The sequence below is a fragment of the Grus americana genome, chromosome 2 (genome assembly GCF_028858705.1).
Source record: "Grus americana isolate bGruAme1 chromosome 2, bGruAme1.mat, whole genome shotgun sequence".
In the NCBI taxonomy this organism is placed as follows: Eukaryota; Metazoa; Chordata; class Aves; order Gruiformes; family Gruidae; genus Grus; species Grus americana.
Window position 1 is genome coordinate 82,145,736 of NC_072853.1, and position 25,495 is coordinate 82,171,230.

The window sequence follows — 25,495 nt, forward strand, 5'->3', positions numbered from 1 at the left end:
AGGTGGTAAAAAATAGATGTCTGGTCCTCCCTGTAAATCACAGAGTATGCTGTAGAGACTGTTTGGCTACAGCTTGGCTCAAAAGGAAGCATGGTAGACTGTGGGTGTGCAGGCACATTGATGCTTCCACACTGTCTCCTCTTCTGATGATACAATTTTCTTTAGCTTTGAATGTATGCTGCCTTTTACTTTTCCAGTCTCAGACATTGTCTGCAATTCTTTAGCACATCAATCAACTACAGTTAGAAACTTGAGAAGCCATGAGTGTTTGCTATCCCCCATTGCTCTTCTGGCAAGTGAAAGACTAAATGGATTTTTGTGGGCCATTTAAATGCAATTTGCTAGACAGTCACAGCTGGAATATTATTGTCTAAAACTTGATTTAGAAGATTAGACTCCATGTTTTTGTATGGGCTTACCTTGATCAGGGAGCTTTCTTCTAACACTTACCTGCAGAGCGTGGAATGTCATGTCCAGGCTGGATGCTTCATATTAACTTGACTGTTTTTCAAATAAAAAAATCAATACTGTTTGCACTTCAGTATATGGCTGTTAAGTGGTAATCCAGAGTCAGCTTTAAATTGAGAGCTCATGTATGAGCTCCATGTATAAGTTCTAATTTATTTCTCAGTTTCTATAAAATCAAATTGAAGGATCAGGCCTGAAGCAAAACACTGTTTTAGCAGAGGGCCTCAGTGCTGAAATACCTCTGAATATATCCCGTTAAATGTTTATATTTTGAGTTTTGCAGAAATATAGTGAAGTCAGCAGCTGTATTTTGCAGAAGTTAAAATTATATCTGCTTTTAGTGTTTCTTTTTTGTTTCTTTTTCCTTCTGCAGTACTCTGAGACTTCTAGTCTGGCTTCCTCACATGATGTTTGTGCATATTTCTTCTGCAATTTAGATGTGTACTAGACAAGTCTCCCATTCTCATAGTTGTATCCTCCTTTCTGTTTTATTTGGGCTTTTTAGTGGTTCTGGTGGACTTGGTAGTGTTAGGTTAACAGCTGGACTCAATCTTAAGGGTATTTTCCAACCTAAATGATCCTGTGATTCTGGGAGAAGCAGGCCCTGTAGCCTGGCTGGAATAATTCAATTCATTAGGAACCATTCCTTCCATTAAATCATGTTTGGGGGCAATGTAGCATTTTGCAAACATATAATGCTTTAATTACTCATGTAAGAGTGTTACTTTATACCCTGTGTAAGATCACAGAATCACGGGTTGGAAAAGACCTCTAAGATCAAGTCCAACCGTCGACCCAACACCACCATGTCTACTGAACCATGTCCTGAAGTGCCATGTCTACATGTTTTTTGAACACCTCCAGGGATGGTTACTCCACCACCTCTCTGGGCAGCCTGTTCCAATGCCTGACCACTCTTTCAGTGAAGAAATTTTTCCTAATATCTAATCTAAACCTTCCCTGACACAACTTGAAGCCATTTCCTCTTGTCCTGTCGCTAGTTACTTGGGAGGAGAGACCAACACCCACCTCAGTACAGCCTCCTTTCAGGTAGCTGTAGACAGCAATAAGGTCTCCCCTCAGCCTCCTCTTCTCCAGGCTAAACAACTCCAGTTCCCTCAGCTGGTCCTCATAAGACTTGTGCTCTAGACCCTTCACCAGCTTCGTTGCCCTTCTTTGGACATGCTCCAGCAGGTCAATCTCTTTCTTGTAGTGAGGGCCCCAAAGCTGAACACAGCACTCGAGGTGCGGCCTCACCAGAGCCAAGTAAAAGGGCACAATCACTTCCCTGGTACAAGCCAGGATGCTGTTGGCCTTTTTGGCCCCCTGGGCACACTGCTGGCTCATGTTCAGCCGGTTGTCAGCCAGCACCCCCAGGTCCTTTTCTGCCAGGCGGCTTTCCAACCACTCTTCCCCAAGCCTGTAGTGTTCCATGGGGTTGTTGTGACTGACATGCAGGACCTGGCACTCGGCCTTGTTGAACCTGATACAGTTGGCCTCGGCCCATTGATCCATCCTGTCCAGATCTCTCTGCAGAGCCTTCCTACCCTCAAGCAAATCAACACTCCTGCCCAATTTGGTGTCATCTGCAAACTTACTGAGGGTGCACTCAATCCCATTGTCCAGATAATTAATAAAGGTCTTAAACAGGACTGGCCCCAAAATTATGCCCTAGGGAACACCACTCGTGACCAGCCACCAACTGGATTTAAGTCCGTTCACTACAACTCTCTGGGCTCAGCCTTCCAGGCAGTTTTTACCCAGCGAAGAGTGCGCCTGTCTAAGCCATGAGCCGCCAGCTTCTCTAGGAGAATGCTGTGGGAGACAATATTGAAGGCTTTACTAAAGTCCAGGTAGATAACATCCACAGCCTTTCCCTCATCTACTAGGTGGATCACCTGGTCATAGAAGGAGAGTAGGTTGGTCAAGCAGGACCTGCCTTTCATGAACCTGTGCTGGCTGGGCCTGATCCCCTGGTTGTCCTGCACCTTCCTGGTGAGCGCACTTAAGATGAACTGCTCCATAATCTTCCCCAGTACCGAGGTCAGGCTGACAGGCCTGTAGTTCCCCGGATCCTCCTTCTGGCCCTTCTTGTAGATGGGCGTCACATTGGCAAGCCAATGTGATACCTGGCTGAGGTTGATCAGGCTGTGTTGCTCTGGTCCTCAGCGCTGTCTATGGTGGGTCCCTGCCACTGAAGCTTCTTGCAGTGGATGGTTTGTTAGTGTTGGTCTGTGCTATGGAATTTCTGCTGTCCATTATCTTCCCCTGGCACATGATAAGTTCTAGAGGAAAGGATGGCTGCGAATGAGGAACCAGCCTTCTCTCAGTACTGGTTTTTGTTCTGCTGTGAAGTCATTGAAAAAGCAAAACAACAAAAAAATCCCAACCCATACGCCAAACCACAAAACATTAAATAAAACCCAAACCAAACCCAACTAAAGCCAACCAACCAAAAACCAGACAAAATTCACACAAACATTCTCCCCACCCCAGCCCCCCCCAATACCAAACATACCCCCCAAAAGAAACACCCCCCACCCCCAAAAAACTCAAAAAAACTCAACAAAAACCAAATCTAAGAGTTACAGCTGGTGACAAGTTTTATGAGTTTAGGTGGTCTCAATAGCACTTCTGCTATTCTGAATATAGAAGTACAGAATTCACTCAAGTTTTCTTTAATTATAGAAATAGCAGCTACTCAAGTAGCTGAAACTGGCTTTATATCCAGTTTTACATTTACATTTTTAGAAAAATCATAGTTGGATAAGCTTTTCTAAGAGAAATTAGCCTCTATTTATGTAATAATAGCAAAAGTCCTTCATACATTTGCTGTACTTTTCTAATAATTTCTTAAGAAAATATCTTTCAAGTGACTTTCAAAACCACTGGAATCTGACTACTACTGCATTGCTTTATTCTACAAATTGTAAATGAATTATTGTGTAATTAATATCTAATTGAGGAAAGTAAGAAAAGAGAGTGTTCAGCCTTACGAATTCTTACTTTGACACTTAAGATATTAAAGTAATTTTTAGAAGACTACAATGATTAATGAAACAAGTAGCTAGTTTTGAAACAATTTTATGAACTGTGGAAAGACAGCTTGAGTTTTATAAATATGTGAAATCTCTTAAAACAGTTGTCTTGCGCTCTTATTTTCTGTGTCTGAGAATGATAGACACTTTTGTCCCTGGCTTTCATACCCAGAGGTATAGAAAATTAGTGATATCTTCATGCTCTGTATAGAAAAAAATTCTTTTCCAGAAAAAAATGAGGTATGTATCAGAAAACTGTTATTACTGGTCTACATGGGAATACGTAAAGTGACATTTCTTGAACACAGAAAGGTTTATTTGGGTTGTGTGCCTTTCGTTTTTACTTTACAAGTGAGTGAACAAAGTCGACGTTATAGGATATTTTCAGGGACAATGTCATTCTCTTGGTTTCGTAATCATGTTCTTTCAAAAGGTTGGGTATCTTTTGGATCTCTGAGTAATTCTTAATTTATTCAATGAATTTAAGAGGAGGGATCCTTGTATTGTGTACAATGATAGACACTATGAAAAGTTTGGAAAGATGGAATGAGTCCTTTGCTACTGAATGCTTTTGGTATTTAAAATGGTTCCTGATGGAGAATCAGCTCAGTCTGAGATTCAGGTGAGTGCAATCCTGCTCTTATTTCAGAGGAAGATAAAAATCTCAGAACCAGTTTGCAAATAGGCAGCCCTTCTGTGTATTGTGGTTCACATAATAAGGTAGGTAGCTGTGTTTAATATACTGGAGTTCTGTAGAAGCTTTTGAGTGGTTTATGTATCCTCTCAGGACAATGAGCTAATTAAGTGTTGTGGCAAAAGACTTGCTGAAAAGAGATGCTGTTTTCCACCTAGTTTTTCTTGATGATCCTTTTGGCAGGAACAGCTCTTTTGATCCCTTCCTATGTCTGATACTTGTTAAGAAATCGTTTCCCACTTCAGTTCTTCAGTATTTTCATTTTCTCTTTAACATTAGAAGCTTACTAACCCAGTGTCAGAAATTAAAACCCATATATGTTCTTTCTGGATGCATGCAGGCATAGGCATAATTCCTAATTATTTTGATGACAGTTCTCTTCCTGTTTATCTCTGTCCTCGTGTCTTTACAGCATCTCTTACTGGGAATTGGGCTCTTGGTTCTACTGTTGAAGCACTGTCTAAACAGACTTTCTGTGCACAAAACCATGTCTGAATTTGATATGAGTGCCTGAATTTGCCCCTACTTGCTTGGAACTAGGCTGAGATTCAGTTGGCTTTGAGTGAACTGTAGCCGCTTTGAGTTGGTAGTGAAACTGGAGACCAGGTAAGTTTCCTAGGGTTTTGGGTTATTTTTCTAACAGTGGATTTTTCTGGAAGAGTGAAATGTTGCAATACTGAATGTGCCAAAACAGAATAAATTGAAGCCAAAAAATTGGGGAAGAATAAGAGGTGTTGGGAGGGGTGACAGTTCATAAATCCAAAACTATAAACACTTTGGCAGAATAAACAGAGCTCACTATTTAAATTCCTTTAACCAAAATATCTGAATGCATATGCAAATATAATCACCTCCAGCAGTATGTGGAGGTACAAAGTAGTATAGAGGTTGTTCTTAGGAACTATTTTTGTTTTTAACCACATCTTGTTATGCTTTTTCTATCTAATAGGCAGTGTTCCTGCAAAGCTGTTCTGCTAATTATAACAATACCATTGCAATTAGCATTTAAATCGGAGTTCAAATACAAGGCAAAAGTAGTTAGGACATTGGCAAGGTTAAAGCTGCAAATTGAAACCTTACGTTATTCTGGCTAATTTGTACTGAAATGCTATAGCCAAATGTTTAAAACTTGCCCAAACAATACTAGGAACAAATTGGAAAGGTACATAAAACTGCAGTCTTACTTGATCTGCTGCCTGAAATGTGAGACCTACCAGAACAAATGCACTTACAGTACAGTTAAAGAGAAATTATCCCAATTTAAAAACCTGGCATTAGCTTTTCCGAAGTAAGGTCTGATGCTTGGTAGGAGTGATTACAGTTTATTCAATTACCTGTAAATCTGATTTTAAGGAATCCAAGGTCCCAAATGTAAGTCTTTCTGTAAAATGCTGTACCAAACTAGTTAAATATTGTTATCACAGGGAGGTTCTGACACTAAATTGTTCTTTGTCTGTTATTGCCTATGCTAGCTATTTGAAGTAGTTTTCTTCTCTGAAAAGTGGAGTCATCTTGAAGTATCTGATAATTGCCCAACCTTTGCTAGTCTGAAAACCATCTTTCTTGAATGCTACACTGTCTCCTAAGACTGCTTGAACAACATATACAACCTGATAATGCATATTTAAATGTCTGACTTATCCATTTTCCAGAATTTATGAACTGACCCTTGCAAGTTCCTCCAGATTAATTCTAGTATTTGATCGAAATAAGGAAATAAAATTGGAACAGTAAGATTTTGCCTTTAACTTGACAATCCCTGGTAAGATGTTGTAGCTTAAATTTATTGCACAAAATATCCTGCCTTATTTTCCTGTATCTTATCTTTTTATGTCAGCTTGTCAAATGACTGTATAATTTTTAAGACTGATACTGCCAACAGTGCCAAAACTAGCAGCGTGCTTGAGAAACATCAGCTTAGAGTTGCTGACTCATTCTGTTCTCCTCTGGCTGTTGTACCATAGTGCCTGCTGCTGTGTTTTTCTCAAGTTACTGAAGTTTGGCATCTCCTTATTTCTGCCAGCATTTCTCAGATTTCCCTTGAGAAACATGTCTGAGACTGGCTGACAAAAATGGCAGTTCAAGAATGGATGATGATAATTCTTATGTTAATTCTGATTGCTGGATCATCATTGGTTTAGGCGGTTGCAGTAGACTAAGCTGGAAGTATAACCAGAAGTCATGAACATGAATATAATCTGGTGATTAGCCATCTATATATTCCTCTAGCCTTATATGTTTAAGTGTGGCTGAATAACTTGTGTGGTATTGTGCCTGCTGTATGTTCAACTGTCCATTGTGATATTTCCCTTAATATTTAAGGCTAGTTTTCAGCGTGAACTGTGATGATGGATTGGGAGTTTGTGTCTCTTGAACTTCAAAGTAGAATTGCTATTTTAATGGTTTAAAAAAAAAAATCTGATACAAGAAAACAAATGCCCACAGTAGCAGCCTATCAGCTATACTGAGCTGGGAGATTGCTACTCACCTGCTCTGGACTTGTGTGTACATAGACTTGCCAGAGGGCAGGCAGGATTTCTTTAGAGATGCATTGTATATGCTTGTTTGTAAATTTGTAGTCAATTTAGATCAGCTAGTTTGAGTTACCCTCCAACAAAGTGAAGTACGGAGACTTTTCATAGTCATGTAGCCTACCTGTGATGTGTTTATGCTGCCTTGCATATGTGAATGCATGAGTGGGAAGAAGCTTGATGGCTTTACTGGATGAGTGTAACCTGTTATGCTGCTTGCAATGACTTGGATAAATCTCAATTGTAAATTATTTTCAGAGTCAGATAGTGAAATTTCAGTTTGTACCGGTGCCTAATCTAATCTAGAGTGCTTTTGTTTTTCCCTAACGTGAAATCCATTTTGATCTTATATATCCAAATGAGTGAAATTTTACAGCACTATCAGGTATTCATTGTTTGTGGGAGGTCTTTTACTTGTTCATTATAGGTAAATAGTGCTAGGCGTGAATCTCTGAAAGACAAACAATAATGTTAAGAGATCTCAAGGATGTGCGTAGTAGGAACAAATTATTTCCGGCTGTGAAGTTTGACTTGTTTAATCTGAAGATATTTGTATGTTCATGTAGACATATATAAACATAGATATTTTTAATTTTTTTTCCTTAAACATCCCCTCACATCCCCCTGGCAAGATGAAAATTTCTAAGCCTTGCCAGGTACATCTTTAGCTCTCATTTGAGAAAAAAACCCTTTGTGTGGCACTTGAAATCTCAGAAACTGTGCAGAGCAGTTGCTTACCTTGCACAGGAAGACTTGGGGAATGACAGGCTGGTCAGCTCATGGAGCAGATTGTCCTGGAAACTGTGCTCAGGCACATGGAAAATAAGGAGGTGATTGGTGACAGCCAGCATGGCTTCACTAAGGACAAATCATGCCTGACAAATTTGGTGGCCTTCTCTAATGGGGTTACAGCGTTGGTGGATAAGGGAAGAACAACTGATGGCATCTACTTTGGCTTGTGCAAAGCATTTGATGGTGTCCCACATGACATCCTTGTCTCTAAATTGGAGAGATGTGGATTTGATGGATGGTCCACTCGGTGGATAAGGAATTGGCTGGATGGTCACACTCAGAGTTGTGATCAATGGCTTAATATCCAAGTGGAGATCAGAGATTAGTGGTGTTCCTCAGGGGTTGGTATTGAGACTGGCACTGTTCAACATCTTTGTCGGCAACATGGACAGTGGGATCGAGTGCACCCTCAGCAAGTTTGCTGACGACACCAAGCTGTGTGGTGTGGTTGACGTGCTGGATGGAAGGGATGTCATCCAGAGGGACCTTGACAGGCTGGAGAGGTGGGCCCGTGTGAACTGCATGAAGTTCAACAAGGCCAAGTGCAAGGTCCTGCACGTGGGTCGGCGCAATCCCAAGCACAGCTACAGGCTGGGAGGAGAATGTATCGAGAGCAGCGCTGAGGAGAAGGGCTGATGGATGAGAAGCTCAGCATGAGCCAGCAGTGTGTGCTTGTAGCCCAAAAAGCCAACTGTATCCTGGGCCGCATCAAAAGAAGCATGACCAGCAGGTCAAGGGAGGTGATTCTCCCCCTCTACTCCATTCTCATGAGATCTCCACCTGGAGTACTGCATCCAGCTCTGGGGTTCCCAGTATAAGAGAGACATGGAGCTGTTGGAGCGAGTCCAGAGGAGGGCCATGAAGGTGCTCAGAGGGCTGGAGCACCTCTCCTGTGAGGACAGGCTGTGAGAGTTGGGGTTGTTCAGCCTGGAGAAGAGAAGACTCCGGGAAGACCTTATAGCAGCCTTCCAGTACCTGGAGGGGGCCTACAGGAAAGCTGGAGAGGGACTGTTTACAAGGGCATGTGGTGATAGGACAAGGTGTAATGGCTTTAGGCTGAAGGTATATAAGTTTACATTAGACATTAGGAAGAAACTCTTCACCATGACAGTAGAGAGGCACTGGAACAGGTTGCCCGGAGAGGTTGTGGATGTCCCCTCCCTGGAAGTGTTCAAGGCCAGGTTGGATGGGGCTTTGGGCAACCTGGTCTAGTGGAGGGTGTCCTTGCCCCTGGCAGGGTGTTTAGAACTAGATGATCTTTGAGGTTCCTTCCAACCCAAACTATTTTATAATTCTAAAATAGCTGAAACTTAAGTGAAAATCTGAGGCATGTTTGTCAGCTCCTTTTAACCTCAGGAGCAGGGTCATCTTTGGTATGAAATGGGGTGCTGACAATGATACTGTTCTCCATTTATGTCCCGACAGATTTCTCGATAGCAAGAAAATGTGTGTATTTTAGGTGCTATTTGTGTATTGGGTTTTTTATTTATTTGTGTTTGCATTTATTTGCTTGTGTTCAGGAAACAAAATTCAAGACTTGGATGAGCTTCAACTCTTCCCATCTGTGCATGCATTGGAATTTTCAAGAAACTTGGCATGGGAGGATGCCTAAGTGAGAACACGTTGCTAGTCCTCACCTCTTTGCACACTGTATTGCAGTAGTTTGCAGTGTGTGTGTTTGCTCATTAGAAAAGCTGCAGTGTGTGTGTTTGCTCATTAGAAAAGCTAGAAAGGTTTTGTTACCTTGGTTGCTTCTTGAAAATTAAATAAGTAACATCAGTTCTGTTCTGACTTTAAGTATGTTTTAACATTAATGTGGTTCAAATATCAACTGAAAGAATTTGTTTCTCCTTGGACAGTAATCTTCACTTCTGACCCAGTTTTATGGGCATTGTTGTCATGGTCTGTGAATGACTTGCTCAGCTCAGAACTAGATCTTGTACCGGGCTTGGAAGTTTTTAGGCTCCTGTGCTCTTTTATTGGCATAGTAGCTTAACTTCCTCATTTGTACATCATATCTGTTTTAATACCTTCCAAATGAAGGACACTCCTGCCCCCAATTTGTTGGGCCGTCCTGCATAGAACTCTGAAAGTGTGACGTGATGCCATTGCTCACCAAGTCAGATGTATTTAGGATGATTGATCTTAGTGCAGATGTACATATTATCTGAAGCTTTTAAAGCTTCAGGTGTCCTGGTCAGAGCCGTTGCCATTTAACATCTGGAAGTAGGAGAAAAATCAGCATCTTTTTCCTTGAGGAAAGCATTGTAGGCTGACAGAACGAGGCCAGGGAAAACAGGGTGTTTGCTGAATGTGCCACACTGTCTTATAAATGCTGTTGTCTTACACATCCGGAGTATGATAGTCTTCAGATACTTCAGTATTCAAACCACGAATCACTTGATGGCAAAGGTTTAAAAAAAAAATAGTTATATATAGGTGTTGAAATACACGGTCTTATTCTCAGTGTTTGACCGTTGCATGTTGTAGCTTGGGCCTGGGTGAAATCCTGTGTAGGAAACTTAAATACTGATTTGTAATGTTTTTTATTATCCCACCACTCCCCCCCCCTCTTTTTTTAAGGGTGACTTGTGGTATTGAGTCTGATAACTCCTATTCTTTTGTGTCTAATTTTTGAAATTGAATGGAACAGTCATACTTGGTTCTGGTATTGAGCTTGTGACTGAGTATGAATGGACTAGGATTTTTTTGCCATTTCTCCCACAAGTTAGCCTGGTTCCACATCATGGAAGTACCAAACTGAATTTTACTTTGGGGAGGAAAGGGACAACTCAAACTAAAGGCACTGAATTTAGACTGGGAAAATGGAGCAGTAATGACTAAAGATAGCAAAGGTAGTAAACAGTAAGTTGAAAGTAAAGCTTCTGTGCTGTATAATACTAAAAAAGTAGATGTAGTTTCAGATTTCATGTGTAGGGGTAACACACTGCTAAGCAGTGATAACAGACGTTAAGGCAGATGTAGGCCATTGCATTCCAGCCCTCATGTCTCTTTACAGAAAGCTTCTGGTGGGAGCAACAACATAATCTTGATAAACTAATATAGAGGTCTAATAAAAGGAACCTTGCCAGTTCTAGGTAGGTGGAAATCTGGAAATGCTAGAAGACTAGTACATTATTGAAACAATAATAGCTTGTGATGTTGGATAATTTCGAGGTTTGTACTCACTGAAGAATCTTTATGTGCTGGGCTATCCTTGAAACAAGGTCTGTCTCAGGACGGCTGGGTTGTTTTCTCCAGGCAATAATGCCTTCCTTCATATGCTGGTTGGAGCTTATGATTCTGAGTATGTACCACTGAAGTCAGCTGAGCAAATGCATTTGAGCTATGAAAAATGGCGTGAATGAGCTAAAAAGAAAGAGTTTTCTGTTGTGCATAGAACATTACTGCTTCAGTATTGGAATCATAGAATCATGATTACACAGAATCATAGAATCATGGTTACATAGAATATTATATACATAGCACATGTAATATGCTATTCTGTTAACTTCTTCATGAAGGACAACTGATGGAATTAAAGTTGAGACTGAAATTTGTAATGTTTAACTCAAGTTTGCATTGGAAATGGTACGGTTCAGAGTTTAATTCCTACTTCTCTCATTGAAAAATCTTACAGAAAATACTTAAATATTTTCTTTAATCTAGCACGATGCTCAAACATGCAAGTCAGTCCAGCAAATCCTTTTATTTCTATCTGCTTTCCTATGGCAACAATACCTCTTTGCATGGCCCTGGTTTCGCCATCGCCGTGGCAAGCTTTGGAAGTAACCAATATACTAGAAAGCTGTTGGATGACAGAAAGGCTGTGGGTTTAAAGACCTGTATGCCCATCGCCTCCTCTGTTGTGATCAAAGCTTGTTTTGCTGGGCACTGTGTTCCCTTGGTCAGACGAATGGTATCGGACCCCATCCCTCTTAAGACCAGCTCCTGGAAATGTCTTTCTTTTTCTTTTTCCTACACCAGTCTTCCGCTTTCTGAATGTGAAATGAAGCTGTCCTCACTGCCAGCTTGTTGTTTTCCTGAATATGCTGGCCAGGCTGAAATGATATACATCATATTACAGGCTGCTTGCTGCCAAACTTTAGTCATATATATATTGCTCAAGCTGCAAACCTCCAAAGCAAACACAGAGAGGAAATCAAAATTAAATTAATCCTCTCCAAGGATGTATAAAGTATGGCTGCACTGAGGTTTACAAGTTGAGGGTGAGAGGGACCATTGGTTGTGTGGGAGTCAGAAGCCACTGGTATGCGCAACCCCTTTCTTACTGCATTGCTTGTCTGTGCTGGAGTTGCTTAGCATGAAGGCCTTAATGGTTTTTTTTAATGATAGCTAGACAAATGACTTTGCAAAACCATGCCTAACTATAGAATGACAGGGCATTCTTGGCAGTTTGCATTCACAGGATTAAAGGCAAATGAGATACCAGTTTCTCTGGAGCCCTCAGAGCTGTGCATTTCCTTCATGTAATGCACTCAAAGCCTCTTAGCTGGGATTGAACAAAGCTCTGGAGTCTTCACTTTTGGACATGGTATGAAGGTTAGGTTGGAGACCTACTTTCTGTTGCTCTTGGTTGAGAGGACTGGTTTAGGGACAGTGTTTAATTCTGTTGTACTGCCACTTTCCTTCTTAATGCTGGGTTTGGGCTGGCCAGCAGGAGAAATCAGTGTTTCTTGAAGGTCAGAAGGTCTCTCTCAGCTGGCATGAGGGGCAGAGGTGTGAAGTAGTGGCTGATGGCTTTCTTGGCTATACTCAGTCCATTTTCATGTGGAAAATATGGATGAAAGGAGAAAGTACTGCCTGCAGGAGATGAAAATTAAATAGAATGACATGGCAGAACTTTGTGCAATTGCAAAGTAGACTTGAATGTTATTTAATCCAGAATTTTTGTTTGTTTGTTTGTTTGTTTTCCCTGGAGTTATAGGCCTTGGATTTTGATAATCTCACCTGAAAAGAAATTATATACTATATTGTATAGTTATTCAGAAAAAATATGCCTTAACAAGCAACGGCAGTCATAAAGTAATTAATCTACTCCCACAAGCAGAAAAATAGGCTTGATCGCTGAAGTGACAGTCATGATTATTCTTCACGAAATATTGTGCACAGGAAGAAGGAAATAAAAAGCCTTGCCTGTTTTTTTCCCTATAAACTTAAAAGGGCTTCAGGATTGTAAACCTAATATAGAATGTCATCAGTGATCACCATGATCTACCTGTTGCTTGCGCTGAAGTTTATTAAATTTAGGAGCCATTAGACTGTTGTCTTGGATAATTTAAATGTCTAGTAAAAATGTTTTGAGAAGTAAAGCTGTAACTGAGGAGCTTAATCTTGAGTTGTTCTGGGGGAAAATCTTTGAAGATGAGCAAACCTGAAGTAGATGAGTTCAGGAGTTGAAAGTATGCCGTGTTTATCCTGCTAATACAGAGGAAAGCATCTGCTTGCATTCTTGCAATACTATCTGTTACTGAGACTTTGCTACTCCTCCTTGTTGTTCAAGATGAGACTTGCAGAGAGCAGTAAAGCTTTTCCAGAAGAGCTCCTGTGGTGGGAAGTTACCGGAGCATGTTGTCCTGCTGCAAATTATCTGTCCCGTCTTTTGTAAGCTTAATCTTTGTACAAGTCCTGTATGTTTAATTTCTACTGATAGGCAAAACAATTTTCCATGGCTTCCCTGCTAAATATGTCGATTTAGGTTACTGGTGAAACTCTGATGTCATTAATCAAGCACTTAGTGTAGACCTAGAGTGTAAGAATTATTGTCTGTACTTCTCGATGACTGTACAAGGACTGACCGCTTGCCAAAATGATTAATAGAGACAAAGTAATGTACTGTGAATGCCAACTTGTTGATCTGCAGACCTCAAAATTTTTCTATGGAGTACAGAGTCCAATCTTGAACTTAAGCTTGCTGACAATAGGCTTGCCTTTTTTTTTTTTTTTTTTTTTTGTGTATCATTGATAGTAAGAGTTCTGAACCTTCAGGTAGAAACTTCTGATACGAGATCTCTGCTGATAAAGGAGCAGTTCCGGGGAGAATCAAGGAATTCCCATGTCTTAAAACCTGTCCCTTGAAGCTGTCATTTGTCATTTCAGTCCATTTCCTCACCCACAAATGAAGCAGGACAGCTATCTGCCATCAAAGGCAACTTTAACAAGATGTAAGAAGGTGGGTTTTTTTGTTTAAATGGTGAATGTTAACTTATAATCTTAATGAGTCATTTAACTATACTTTGTTTTGTCCTACATGTAATGAACTTGTTTCTAATTTGAATAAATAGGTATTAAGTATCCGTCAGTTTGATACTCGATGGTTCTGAATCAAGTTAAGGCTCTGACTTAAATTGTATTATGTAGCAAAAGCTTGGAGCACAAGACTGACTCAGAGCATGTGCTCTACCTGACAGTTAGCTGTGTAGCATAGCAGAAAATACAGTAGGAAGGGTGGCATGTATCTTGCAGTAGTACTTAAAAATGATCAACAGATTTGGCAAAGTTGTTTTGGCAATTACATATTATAAGAATACAGTTTGTTCCCTAAAGGTCTGTAAAAGATAACATTAAAAGTATCGCAAGGTACATTCACTAATAGAAAAAATTCTGAAGATGAAAAAATGTCATGGCAGTGGCAATGCTTTCTCATTGCTTTTCTATTCTTGGTCTTGCCATGTTGTAGATATGAGTGTCTGCCAAACTAGACTGGTTTGCAGAAGTCAAATGCAAGCCCTAGTAAAAAGGAATTGTGTAATTTTAGGGAGTTTATTTTTCATAACCCATTATCTTAATTAAAACTGATCATAACTTGATTGTGGTTTATTGACATGTCAGAGAGTAAAATTGAAGCTGAATTAAATGAAAGTTAAATTCTAAAATAGAATAAGGATTTTTCTTTGATTTTTCAAGTTCAATGAATGACAGCAGTTAGCCAATTAATATTTATTTTTTTCTTTTTTTTTCCTCAAAGCTGTTACAAAAGTTCTTCTGCAATTGGAAAGCTGCTCTTATATAAATAGATATCCAAGTGTGTATATTTGGTAGTTGTTTCCTGTTAGTATCTAAAGCAAGCATTGATATTGTAAAAAAGAAGCTTCCCTTGAAAGACAGTGTAAAATGAAGTGCAGCTTTTTAATCACTGAAGCTTTTGCTTGAAACAGAGTCATTTTATATTCTTGTTAGTGGATGTATGCTGGATATATGGTATATATTTATTTATAGTATATCTATTTATAACCATTTTATTAATATATTAAAAAAATGTACATGACTGGAAGCTCTTCAGTCTTACAAGAAATGCTACAACTCTGTTTTAGATAGTTGTAGTAAAGCCCTTAAACCCATGGAAAATAAGCATATTTCTCTTTTCTAGCTTAACTGAAGATGATTCAGAGACACTATTTTTGTATGATGACTCCTTCCACAAAAACAGGTTTTCATATTTAGCTAACATTGTCTTATGTCAAGTAGCATGGCTTGAAAAGTAGACTTTTGAATCTTCAGATTTCAAATGTGATTTTTCCCCATCTACCTTCTACTTTTGTCCTGCATACATAAAACTATGGCGAGAAAATTGTTAACAGTATTGAATTGCATTACTTTTCCCTCTTTTTCTCCCTGTCTTATTTTAGAGGCCAACTTAATGCTCCATCTAGGTAGATTTGATAAATGGAATTGTTCCAAGTCCTGTGTGTGAAAACAAGGCAAGGATAGACTAGAGAGTTGAAAATCTGCCAAAACAAACTTGAGTGGAATAGCTTAGTTCGTCCGGTGCTACACTTTCTAACACCATGGGGCTTTTTAAAGGTATTTCCGTTCTCAGATATATGTGATACATCGGGTGTCGTGAGAGGCAAGTGCCTTTGTAATGAATGAAGTCCGTGTCCTGCAGCACTTCGGTAGGATTTCAGTCGTCTTGGTAAGGAAGAAGGGACTGAGCTAGGCCCAGCCATACTGTTTGACACCATAGAAGCTTGTGGTATTTAAAGTAAAAACAGTTATTATGTATATAGGTGGCAACAAGTACTACAGGGCCTTAAGAAGGCAAGCTAATGTAAATAAGGTTCTTTCAGAGTTCTTCTATGTTGGCATTTCAAATGCCTGCCTTCAGCTTGCAAAACACTAAAGTAGAATATGCAAGCTTCTCTAGATTGAATTTGAAGTACTTTGGGTTTTAAAGTGCGTGTTTACTTTTAAGAAGCATCTTGGTACTTGATTTGAGGGTTTATGAGTGTGTTTCATTAGTAGTGTAATGATTAGAGTAAATTCAAGGGGAAAGAAGAATGAACAGAAGTCCCGAAAACCTGACCTATAAGGGAGACTACTGAAAGATCTGTATTTTCTTAGTCTAGGGTAAGGTTGGGAAAGGAGGAGGAAATAAGCATGTCCTTGAATTCAGAAAAAATTACTGCAAAAGAGAAAGGATTGAGATCTTGTCCACACTTGCTACGGATGAGACAATTAGCTTTTAATATTAGATCAAACTTTCCTATGTGCATTGAACTAGACTGTGGTAAGTTCTGGTGTTTCTGCTGAGACATGAAGGAAAGAAAGATCGGCCTAGACGTTTGTAGGACTTACACTAACAGCTAACGCTGCTGTGAAATAGAAGAACTAAAGATGAAAAAGGACTATTGATGACCTTTTGCAGTCTCTACGCCTTATCTGCTGTCCTATCAGACTTGTTCACAAATGAACATTTTCCTTATGATAGTGCTAGTTTTACCCTGTAAATTGGAAATGGATTGTCATTTATGAATTAAGAGTGTCAGGCAGAAACACCAGGAGGCCTGCATGGATGAACAAGGAGCTCCTGGACAAACTCAAACATGAAAAGAAAGCCTGCAGAGGGTGGAAGCAAGGACGTGTAGCCTGGGAGGAATATAGTAAAATAGTCTGAGGAGCCAGGGATTGGGTTAGGAAAGCTAAAGCCCTAGTAGAATTAAATCTGGCCAGGGACATCAAGGCCAACAAGAAAAGCTTCTTACAGGTATGTTGGTGATAAAAGGAAGATTAGGGAAAATGTGGGGGAAGTCATCCTGGAATGATATGGGACACCTGGTTACTCAGGATATGGAGAATGCTGAGGGACTCAGTGATGTTTTTTGCCTCAGTCTTCATTAGCGAGGGCTCTAGCCACACTGCCTCAGGGTGGCGAAGACAGGGACTGGGAGAATGAAGAACCACCCAGTGTTGGAGAAGATGAAATTCAAGACCATCTAAGGAACCTGAAGGTGCACTGGTCCATGGGACCTGATGAAATGCATCCAAGGGTTGTGAGGGAACTGGTGGATGAAGTTGCTAAGCCACTATCCATCATATTTGAGAAGTCAAGGCAGTCTGAAGTTCTCACTGACTGAAAAAGGAGAAACATAACCCTCATTTTTGAAAAGGGAAAACAGGAAGATCCAGGGAACTATAAGCCAGTCAGTCTTACCTCTGTGCCCAGCAAGCTCATGGAGCAGATTGTCCTGGAAACTGTGCTCAGGCACATGGAAAATAAGGAGGTGATTGGTGACAGCCAGCATGGCTTCACTAAGGACAAATCATGCCTGACAAATTTGGTGGCCTTCTCTAATGGGGTTACAGCGTTGGTGGATAAGGGAAGAACAACTGATGGCATCTACTTTGGCTTGTGCAAAGCATTTGATGGTGTCCCACATGACATCCTTGTCTCTAAATTGGAGAGATGTGGATTTGATGGATGGTCCACTCGGTGGATAAGGAATTGGCTGGATGGTCACACTCAGAGTTGTGGTCAATGGCTTAATATCCAAGTGGAGATCAGAGATGAGTGGTGTTCCTCAGGGGTTGGTATTGAGACTGGCACTGTTCAACATCTTTGTCGGCAACATGGACAGTGGGATCGAGTGCACCCTCAGCAAGTTTGCTGACGACACCAAGCTGTGTGGTGTGGTTGACGTGCTGGATGGAAGGGATGTCATCCAGAGGGACCTTGACAGGCTGGAGAGGTGGGCCCGTGTGAACTGCATGAAGTTCAACAAGGCCAAGTGCAAGGTCCTGCACGTGGGTCGGCGCAATCCCAAGCACAGCTACAGGCTGGGAGGAGAATGTATCGAGAGCAGCGCTGAGGAGAAGGGCTGATGGATGAGAAGCTCAGCATGAGCCAGCAGTGTGTGCTTGTAGCCCAAAAAGCCAACTGTATCCTGGGCCGCATCAAAAGAAGCATGACCAGCAGGTCAAGGGAGGTGATTCTCCCCCTCTACTCCATTCTCATGAGATCTCCACCTGGAGTACTGCATCCAGCTCTGGGGTTCCCAGTATAAGAGAGACATGGAGCTGTTGGAGCGAGTCCAGAGGAGGGCCACGAAGGTGCTCAGAGGGCTGGAGCACCTCTCCTGTGAGGACAGGCTGTGAGAGTTGGGGTTGTTCAGCCTGGAGAAGAGAAGACTCCGGGAAGACCTTATAGCAGCCTTCCAGTACCTGGAGGGGGCCTACAGGAAAGCTGGAGAGGGACTGTTTACAAGGGCATGTGGTGATAGGACAAGGTGTAATGGCTTTAGGCTGAAGGAGGGTAGATTTAGATTAGATAATAAGGAAAAAATTCTTCACCATGAGTTTGGTGAGGCACTGGAACAGGTTGCCCAGAGAGGTTGTGGATGTCCCCTCCCTGGAAGTGTTCAAGGCCAGGTTGGATGGGGCTTTGGGCAACCTGGTCTAGTGGAGGGTGTCCCTGCCCGCAGCAGGGGGGTTGGAACTAGGTGATCTTTAAGGTCCCTTCCAACCCAAACCATTCTATGATTCAGGGAGCTAGTGTTTATATTTCATGGTCACTCTAACTGTGGTACCAGTATTTCAAGTGTAGTCCTCGCAGCATATTTTGGATAGAGTAATATTTGCCTATCTTTCTGATGTATCTTTGGGATGGCTTTCGTGTAAGCATTCTTTAGTTGCCTAAGAGTTCTTGGAAGTGCAGTGATGACCTAACAATTAAGTCATTCTGGCATTGTCAAGTATCCTACATTTTAACCTTAAGTTTTACCTTATGTGCAAGAATAGGAGAAAGCACGTTCCACATGTGCAAAATGGTGGCCCACAGCTTTAGGGATTTTTATAGGGGATATCTAGCCTCCTGGTATTGGAATACTGAGCATTCTGACAGCAAACTACTATTGTGGATATTTTGTTGTTAATAAACTAGCCGATTAATAATCTTATCACACAGTTCTCTTTGGGCAGTGTGCCTTGTGCGTGTCATGTGTGGACTTCTCTCTTGGATGAAGAGGGAAAAAACAGTATTTTGTCTTGTAAATGACTACTGTATAGTATAGTCCCACACAGTAAAAAAGGAGAAAAACTAATTGGGCTCTGACGTTTATTTTCAGACTCTGGAGTGCTTGACTTTACAACATTACTAGTATTTTTAAATGCAAAAAAAAAAAGTGTATGATTCCAGTATTACTCAGTCCAGTTGTGCAGGCAGCTGAATGGAAGGGTTAAACCCAAACTTCTGGCATCTGGATTCAGCTTCCAGCTTTGCTTCTGACTAGTTCTTGTTGCCTGATTTCTGCAACTCTTCCCAGTTTTCATGTGGTTATAGGCTTAGATTTTTGAACTAACTCTTAATGTACTTTTAAAAAATATATATATTCTGGGTTTCTTAAATGCTGTATTTTAAAAAGTTTTTGGCTACCTGAACCTCTGTGTCTACTGTAAATCATGAGTTCCTATGACCATCAGATGCTAGTGTGTGTGAATACATTCTTATGCTGTTGTAAAGAAATGGGAAAAAAGTGTATCTGTAAGCCTCACAGCCATCTTCCTTCAGTTAGCTATGATTTCTGTAACCCTAGGATCTGTGACTTCTCTAGGTAAGAGAAGGGGAATGGGTTTGTAGTTTGCCTTACTACTGAATTCAGGCCAAATAGTGACTAATGAACATAGCAGATGTTTCTACTTTTGAAGGCTTTTTTGGAAAGAACTTTATTAACCAATTTATCCTTCCTCCCAGGAGATAACAGGACAGCAGTGTAGCTGAGATCTGACAATTCATTACATAAGAGAAGAAAATATTAATGTTGACCCTGGCTATGTTGACAGTAGGATTTGAATCTAACTTTCTGTTCTTTTGCTCAGAAAAACACATCCAAGTAGAGTTTTCTTCAAATCTTTCAGCTACTGTGCTACACTGTGATGTCAGCCACATTTTTAGCAATTTGGAATATAACGAGCCAGATTTTGTGTGCAAATCCAAGGTAGCTCCATTGACTTAACAGTGTTACTCCAGATGTTTATTCATCTTACCATGAGATTGTAATCTGACCTCTGTTTTTGATGAACAAACAACCCGTGTTTGATTTGGTTTGTGATTGGGATAGGAGGACCGTGGAGCTGAAAGGTTACAGCAAGTTCTTTCTCCCCCTTTGTTGATCAGCTCTCAAAGGCATTCATCTGTAATTAATTATGTTAAGCATGAAAGAGGATGGCTGTGTTGAATTTTCTTACCATAAAGTGCAAGGAACTTTTTGCAGGCAACCTTGTTTCTAAAGTTCTTACTGTGTTTCAGTGGATGCTCTCCTACCTTCCCTTCCTGGCAGGAAGGTAAAGGTAGCAGCTGTGGGGACCTCTGTGTCAGATAGCCAGTGAACAGATGGTTGTAGTTGCTTTAGTCATTTTTAGTAGTAGTGTAAGTTATGCAAGAAAATAATTAAAGAGAATGTGAGCAAGGAGATATCCTCATAGTCTTTGTCCTTTGCAGCTCTTCCCCAGAGACTCCCTTCTGGGTGAGATGAAGCTCTGCTCCTTGGTACCTTTTCCGTCTGGGCCCAGGGGAGTGAGTGGCAGCTTCTGCAGACAGAGCAGGGGTTTGTATGGCTCCTCTCCCTCCCTTTTTCTCATTATGTGCAACCATTCCCCTAATGCCCAGCACCCAGCTTTTACTCCAAACACTTTGATTCCCTCATCCTGCACCCAAGAGCTCAGGATGCAAAGATATCTTGAGCACCTCATGCAGGTGGTCTGTGTGTCAAGAACTTATGACCTTGAAAACTGGTTTCCTTTGATCACTCTCTGTTCCATTGTTCAGGAAATACACTTAACTACAAGGGGTGAAGTCAAGAATGATGTAATTGTCATGGAGCCATTAATCAGTACAGTCACTGTGCTTTTCCAGGTGGAAAATAGTAACAACAGTTAGTTATGTTCACATCTGCATAAAATATGTACAATAAATTACGCACAAAATCAAACATCTTCTAAGTGAGCAGCATTATTTAGGGCATGCTTCCAGAAATCAGAAAACCCAAACCCACTTGATAAGCAGGTAGTTGCATCACTTCCACTGATTGCTTGCAGGTTTATGCTGAGGCAAAAGACGAGCAATGTGGGTTCACAAACCAGTTTGTTGTCTTGAGCCACCCAGTTAATGTCAGAATAGTCTCCTTGGAAAACCTTTTTCTGTCCATGTGCACATCATGATCTCTCTAGCTTGTTCATTTTCCTTGTAAGATTCAGGAAATGTTAAGCTTAAAGGTCAGTAACTTTTCAGTGCTGATTTCTCAGTTTCAGCAAATCCGATGCTGAGATGAATGTAGAAACTAAATGCAAGGCTGAGCTATGCTTAAATTTCTTTTAACATCAAATTTTAAACAATAGGTTGACACTTGTAAAGGCCATTTTAGATCAAAATGACGCTGTTCTTGATATTCAGATAAATCAGATTTCGTCCATAGAATTTATCCGTATCTCTGTGAAGCAGTGTAGATTTCAAGTCAGTTGGAAAAACCACTGGAACACTTAAACTTCATTTCTAAGTAGCAAGGGTTACTTTGCTTTTGTAACTAGATGTGTGCTGTAGTAACATCCCTGTAATGATTTGTGTGCATGCTGACTGCTCCCATACACAATGGGGGTGAGAGTCCTTTCTAGCTGAAAATTCAGGAGTTTCCAGTGTACTTCATTGTTCTTCCATGCAACATAGAAGCTTCTTATAGAGCAGTGTTGATATGTGCCCTGCACAGGCTTGTGGAAGGGCAGAGACAGTCCTTTTAGTCTTCTGTTTCTGTGACAGGATGCTCTGGCTCTGAGCTGGAGAGGGGAAGAACAGAACCAGACCTGACAAAGGCTGCATCTGATGTTTCAGTCAATGGTCATTGTAAATAAAGGCTGTTTCAGTTTAATAGCCTATGTTCCAGGAGGGTGCATGCAATCGGACAGCATATCTAAAAGCAGGATTCCCCCCTGGCCTCATTTTTAAGCAGTTCCAGAATGTGGCAGCTGCTTATAGGCGGTCTAATAGTAAGAGTTAACTGTGGTGCTTCTTTCTTCTTGCTCATACATTGGACTGAGTGTTTATATCAGAATGTTAAACTGAGATTCCAAGCACCTCCAGTCTGATCTGGGCCTTATTTTATGAGCTAGTATATGTATGGGCCACATAGTGATAACTTAGCGTAAAGAGCTTTTGAGCTGCTGCTGTTCTTGTGTGGCTTTGGTTTGTTTCATGTCACTTAAGGTGGGAAGGAGGCTCTTGACCTAAATACTGTATTAATATTTCACTTGCCTTCTTGTTAGATGCTTTCATGAGGTTGTAAGTGTACTGGAAGACAAGAAGAAGCTTAAAGATGAGTTCTGAAGTCATTTAGCTGAACTTGGGATATCTTTCTTAGAGCAAGACAGAGAAGGAAAGAATAGTGGATAAAAGGCAGTAACTGAAGGGGGGAAAAAACTGGATGGGTTTTACAACCATAAATGGTAAAAGTAACCTTGCTCTGCTGCCAGCAAGCAGAACGATGGAATAAGGTTTTGATTTACAGGAACAGCTCAGCAAGGGCCTTGTAGAGTGCTTCATGCCTGCTATAAAAATGTGATTAGCTATAAAATGGGAGAGATTTAACAAGAGAATTTAAGCATCAGCAACAAGCGCTGTTTCACGTAGAATGTGGATGCCTGCTTTTAGAGTTCTGGGAACACAAGCTAGTTTGGAAAATGTGAAGTTTTCCAAGAGAGAATGTGGATTATTTTGACTTATTACCTGAACATGTTAAATTTTGGTTCTTTGCCCATTCATCATGAAGTCTCTAAAATGAAGAAACATTTATCCTTGTAATTATTTCTTCAGATAATTGTCTCCCAGGAGGTAGGCTTACAGTAAGCTGCCTAAGGACATACAGATAAGTGAGATTCTTTCCCTTAATTCCAGTATTCTGTCTTGCTGTTGTATAGCCTATATGGTCTCTCCTTATCTGTATATTACAGCTTTATTCGGGAAGGTAAATGTCAGCTTTAAGCTCATGTGATCAGTTGACCAGTAAAACTTTGCAGTTGTGGACAACAAAAGCCTCTCCCCACTTCGCTATTCTTCAGCCTCCAGTCCTGGAGTGATAGAAGATCAATGCTTAAGTTTTCTTAACGGAAAGCTCGTGAGCAAATGGCTTATCACCAAATGTGCCAAGTCATGTTTGGGGAGTGGAGGAGGGGGAATAGTAGCATTTTTTGGATGCCCAGTGTCATTCCTTGTGAGGACTTCTCTGGAGGGAAGAATTAAAAAGGAAATGGGAATTTCTTTCTGAAAAGTGAAGCATCAAGTTGGCTGTGAAGAATTAGCTGTCCCTGTTAAAATCTGAGGCCAAATATTTCCTTTAAAGGACTTGCTGTTAGTGAAAGACAGAAGGGGGAACTCAGCTGCATACCACTGTATGACTTAAGCTGAAACTCAATGCTGAAATTATCACTCTTAATTAAGCCAAGTTAAGTCTTCTTCATTTGTTTTAATTGCATCTCCATAATATTACTGATGTTTCAGATAGTTCAGAAACAACTGGTTTAAGAATAAACACATCACTGAAAGTGTGCAAGAAGCAGGATTAAATTATTAATGCCAGTTATTTTCTTTAAATTGGGAAGCAACTCAAAGGTTGTGGGTTACCAATGTAATAGAATGTATAGTTACTTATAAACTTGTGGGTATCTTAAGATTTTTTTTTTTTTTTTAATCTAATGGAAGCTTACTTAACCTCTAATGAAAAGCAAAAGAGGTTTTAATCTTGATTGTTTGTATGGCTTGTCTGAAGATCATTGATGTGAATGTCATATCTTGATAGGAAGTTAAAAGATGATTTGAAGTTTCATTTTTGTGTTTGGAGGTATCAAAATTAGAGCTGAAAAATTGGATTTAATCTGCCATGCATAAATTCAAAGCATCACTATACTTTCTAAGTGTGTATAGCTGAAAACTAATAAATACACTAAGTTATACTTATCAATAGTTGCATAAACTGTATGTTTATGCATCTGCCAGTATTTCAATTCTAAACTCTTAATTTCAAGGTTTTGAAGCTTTGCACAGTGGTAAAACTGTGTTCCAAACTGTCTGGAGGACATTATCCTCAAGAGGTCAGAGATAAAAACCCAGCCCTAGAAGTATTTTATTTCTTTGTTTTTTGTTTTGGTTTTTGGTGTGTTTGAGGATTTTTCTTGTGCTTGGTTTGGGTTTTTTTTAAGGTTTTGTGGCATGTACAAAGAATAAATGCAGAGATCCTGAATGAGATCATAGAATCATTTAGGTTGGAAAAGACCCTTAAGATCATCAAGTCCAACTGTTAACCTAGCACCGCCAAGTCCACCACTAAACCATGTCCCTAAGCACCACATCTACATGTCTTTCAAATACCTCTAGGGATGGTAATTCAACCACTTCCCTGGGCAGCCTGTTCCAATGTTTGATAACCCTTTTTTGTGAAGAAATTTTTCCTGATATCCAATCTAAACCTCCCCTGGCACATCTTGAGGCCATTTCCTCTTGTACTATCACTTGTTACTTGTGAGAAGAGACCAACACCCACCTGGCTACAGCCTCCTTTCAGGTGGTTGTAGAGAGCAATAAGGTCTCCCCTCAGCCTCTTCTTCTCCAGGCTAAACAACCCCAGTTCCCTCAGCCGCCCCTCACAGGACTTGCTCTCCAGTCCCTTCACCAGCTCCGTTGCCCTTCTCTGGACTCGCTCCAGCACCTCAGTGTCCTTCTTGTGGTGAGGAGTCCAAAACGGAACATAGCACTCGAGGTGCGGCCTCACCAGTGCCAAGTATAGGGTGACGATCACTTCCCTGGTCCTGCTGGCCACACTATTTCTGATATTATGATATTGTACCTTATACCAATTTGACTTGAAAGATATTTGCTTAATAAAATTAAAATGGTTTAAAACTTATTTTTCAATATATCTTCATTATAGGATCAATAAGCAGCACTTATTCAAACCGCTAAGCAATAAATCTCCTTAACTGAAAAGACTGAGAGGATCTATACAGTGAAAGTATTGATTTTCTGTAGTATTGTAATTAATGGACAATAACTTTGGGGAAAAAAAGGATTGCTAAAATCTCTCAAAGATAAACTTTTTTTCCCCCTCCCACTGCAGTTACTGTGTTATTCATTAGTATTATGATATACTGAGAAACTATTGCACTGTAACAATTTTATGGCTCTCTAAGTATGCATACATCAGGGTCAGGGTTATGATACAGATGCAGAATGTAGAGTTGAATTTGGAATACCTTTTCTTTGGCAAAAACATAAGTGTAGCTTTCCTCTCTGTGTTATGTACTTTTTAAATACCAAAGATTTAAAATGTTACAATTAAGCCCAAAGATGCAAAATTGGTTGCTGAGTGATTATTTCTTTAATATAAAAAAAGCCATTTTGTGTAGACTCTGAATACAATTCTGGTTTTAATCAGGAAAAAAGTTGTGAATGAATACAGTGTATTCACCCTCAAAGGAGGAACATACATAATCATTTCAAATTTCAAGGTCAGTGATGTTTCTTGATAGTTCAGAAGCAGAAAGAGGTTAAAAATTTGGATAGTTATACTAACTCTGAAGATTTAACTTATGATGACTGAGGTGAATGATTGGCTTTTCCAAATGATCAGCTAGTTACCTATTGAGGAAAGTAATTCTTGGAAACTGGAAAAGAAAGCAAAATTGCATCAGTACAT

General features: G+C 40.3%; 1 protein-coding gene across 3 annotated transcripts in view; it reads left to right on the forward strand.

The window, feature by feature from the left end:
* The window catches only part of FBXL7 (F-box and leucine rich repeat protein 7), a 196,871-nt gene that overhangs the window by 50,255 nt on the left and 121,121 nt on the right, over window positions 1-25,495 (forward strand). Inside the window, exon 2 of one of the 3 annotated variants that reach the window (XM_054817446.1) lies at window positions 4,613-4,806. The exons of the other annotated variants lie outside the window; for them this stretch is intronic. The gene's annotated coding sequence lies outside the window, so the exon portion shown is untranslated. The remainder of the gene's footprint in view (window positions 1-4,612; window positions 4,807-25,495) is intronic. 3 annotated transcript variants of the gene reach the window in all.